This window comes from Morus notabilis, unplaced genomic scaffold (assembly GCF_000414095.1).
Source record: "Morus notabilis unplaced genomic scaffold, ASM41409v2 Scaffold341, whole genome shotgun sequence".
In the NCBI taxonomy this organism is placed as follows: Eukaryota; Viridiplantae; Streptophyta; class Magnoliopsida; order Rosales; family Moraceae; genus Morus; species Morus notabilis.
Window position 1 is genome coordinate 214,785 of NW_010363745.1, and position 3,423 is coordinate 218,207.

At 33.2% G+C, this 3,423-nt stretch overlaps 1 non-coding gene across 1 annotated transcript; it reads left to right on the plus strand.

Annotated features, from left to right (window-relative positions):
• The first annotated feature begins 1,973 nt into the window (after window positions 1–1,973).
• LOC112092853 lies at window positions 1,974–2,080 on the plus strand. The gene has a single exon (XR_002902786.1). It is a non-coding gene; the product is annotated as a small nucleolar RNA R71 (small nucleolar RNA).
• The last annotated feature ends 1,343 nt before the right edge of the window (window positions 2,081–3,423 follow it).

Here is a 3,423-nt window from a genome sequence, read left to right on the forward strand (position 1 = left end):
ATTGCACATCATCTCAACAAGTTGGCGCTCTCGGATTGTGAGTCCATCGTAGAAATAGCTTACGAGGCGCCAACTTTCATATCCATGGTGGGGACACTGTTGGAAATGAGTCCATAAAGTATGATGAAATTTGTTATTTGTGAAATGACAAATGTCAGACATTATTGTTTTGCTGATTTTATAAAATAAAATAAAGTTATGTTTTGATACATATTCAAGAGTGTTAGTGATATTGCTTAGTCCATAGACTGTTATCAACGAAAGAAGAGTCAGGGAAACCCTGCCGGACAAACTCTTCTGATATAGTTTAAAATAGATATTCGCAGTCTTAGGATCGATTAGGCAATCGAATCCGATTATGACTGTTAGATCGAACCATATGATGTTGGTCTCGGGGCATGGGAGTTGGACTCTGTGGTTGATCTAGACATGTTCACAACATGTTGAATAGACCATGTGACTGATTAGGTTAGAGTAAAAACCGTTTACAGAACTCTAAACCTAATTGTCACAACTTAAGTATATTTGTATAATTATCTCAATCCTGAAGTGAATACATAACTCGACTTAATTTCTCATGATTTTTGATTCACCAGTGAGATTAGTTCACAGTTTTGAACAACATCTCGGCTATTGGGATCATGACAAAATTGAGTTGGAGTTATGTGATTCACAGATATGGAATTCGTAAGAAATAATATCACCTCATGCTTTATTGATGGGTGTGTGAATAAATAAACCAGGCCTGGTATTCAATGATGATATTCATTGATTAAGACATCGTAACATGTGCGAGACATCTTACGAACATATGTCTTTCTTATTCACAATCAAATAAAGGAGTTGAGGAAATAATGATTGGAATGGTAAAACGGTAATATTCTATACCATTCTGATCACTGATATTTACGAAGGATAATAATGCATTTATTCTGTGGATCATGTGATAAATTGTATTAACACCATCAAAAAATAGAGCATATGAATCGAGAGATTATTCAGCATCGAACTTTTAGTGGAGTCGTGCGATGTCAGAATTAAATATGTCGATAACTTATCGGGATAAGTTAGTCGAGTATTGTAATTCCATAGCTTTGTTCATGTGGGTCCATTCGGTCTCAAGGCTAGCTCTAATAAGTGGGAAAATAGAAACTGATATTTTGTTATATAATTATGTTTAAAAATTCATTGTGTTATTTTTCATTTATTTGATAATTGAAAAATAAAAAGAATGAATTTGAATTTTGAAATTAATAGTGATTAATTTAAAATTTAAAATAAAATTTAAACATGTTTTTTTTTGGCAACTAAAGGAGAGAGAAAGTTGATCTTATTTTGGAAAATTCGGAAATCCCTTGCTATATGGGGAATTCAAATTTTGCTCCAAAAGAGAGAGAAGGAAAATTCAGAAATCCCTAGCCATATGGGAATTTCGGATTTTGATCCAAGAGAGAAGGGGAAATTCGAAAATCCCATCTAGGGTTTGAGTTTTTGAATTTCCTCCTATAAAAGGATATTATTGAAAACCCTAGCTATGAGTTTTTAAGAGAAGAAAAATCTCACACTTTTCTCTCCTAAGGGTGGCCGAAATTTTGAGACAAAATAGAAGGAAAAATTGTTTCCTTAGGTTTTTTGAAAAGAGCCCACTCTCTCATCCCAAAACACTTAGAGTCATAGTCTTGAATCAACGAGTGGTTTTTGGTGTGATCGTATCGATAGATCAACGATCTTGTTTCACGGCAATTCTCCATCTCGGAACGTGAGATAGTGAGACAAGATCCTTGCGGTCATATTTGATTCAATTGTCACAAAGGTATGATTGTCATTTTATTCCTTTGTCTATAAACATATATCATGCATGTATCTCTCGTTGTGGTTTATATTTAATTTGGAATTAAATAGATATGTTAAAATTTTTGAAATTCCGCCTACAAGTTTGTTGTTGTTCAAATGATTTTTCATTAAAAATCACAACTAGATCCTACAGACACAGATTTAACAGATCCTTAAAACGCTCCCAAGCTTGATAGAGAGTTTCATTTTTCTTCTGAGCGAAATTTGAGATCTGTCGTTTTAAATTATTAGTCTTATGGTGTGGGAAATACTTGTTGAAGAATGACGTCGTCATTTCTTCCCATGTACCAATAGACTTGGGCCTAAGAGAATACAGCCAGCTTTTGGCCTTGTCCTTCAGAGAGTAAGGGAAAAACTTTAATCTGACAGTATTTGTGGCCTCAGCACGGCTATGAAAGGTGGCCACCACCTCTTCAAACTCCCAGATGTGGACATAAGGGTTCTCATTCTCTAACCCGTGAAAGGTTGGGAGAAGTGCAATCATGCCCGACTTAAAATCCGTAGGCGGTGCATTTGGTGGGAACATGATGCAAGATGGCGTGGCCGTGCGCGTTGGGTGCAAGTAATCTTGCAATGTCCTCTGCTGAACTTCCTCGTGTGTAAAGACGGAGACGTAGAAGATGAGTCGGATAGAATTTCACTAGGGGTTTCTAAATCTGGACGTTGAGCAAATCTCCCTAGTTCGTCTCTATATCGATGCATTCACCCTAAGTGGCTCTTTTTTTTTTTAATTTTTTTATTATTATTTTTGTTTTTTTTTATTTTTAATCAAAAAGAAAATAATTATATAGGAACGTAAATTGTAACTACCGAGAGTGCTCCCAGGAAAGACTATAGCTCTTGGCTCGATGAATAGTCTCCTAGACAGAGCAACGTTCCCAGGAAAGATTGGTGGGGCGAAGCCCACTTAAGTACAAACTTTTCTAGACAGAACTCCCTCAGATTGTACTTTCCACGTAACCACACAATTATCCTCAAAATCAATCATTACATTTTATTGAATAAATTATGAAATCTAATTAATGGAAACTATTCCTAAGGTCAAAAGCCTAGGTCTACCAAATTATGAAAATCCTAGATTAGGAATCTAAATTAGTCAATTAATTAACATCTTAATTATAATCCTAAAAATTAATGAAACTATAAAAGGAAAAATTAAATTAGGCAACAATTAAAATATACAAATGAGGAAACAAAATAAAATCTTAATTTACCAAAAATAAAAGATTATAAAATCAAATCATAATTAATTCTAAAACACAAATTCTAAAAGTGTGAGATTTTTTTTTTTAGTAACAAGACTACGAAAAAAAATGAAGAACGTGAGATAAGTAAGAAAGGAAGGAATACAGCAACAAAAGTTTTTTTTTTTTATATAAATATAAATATATATATATATACTAACAATCAAGTCACGGAAACTAAAAGAAGTTTTTTTTTTTTTAAGAAGAGATTTGTAGCAATCCTTTTTTTTTTCTTTTTTTTTTTTGAAATAAGAAACGACAAGGAGAAAGAAAGAAAAAAATGAAACAAAAAGGTTAAAACAAATTAAACTACTAATCTACTACA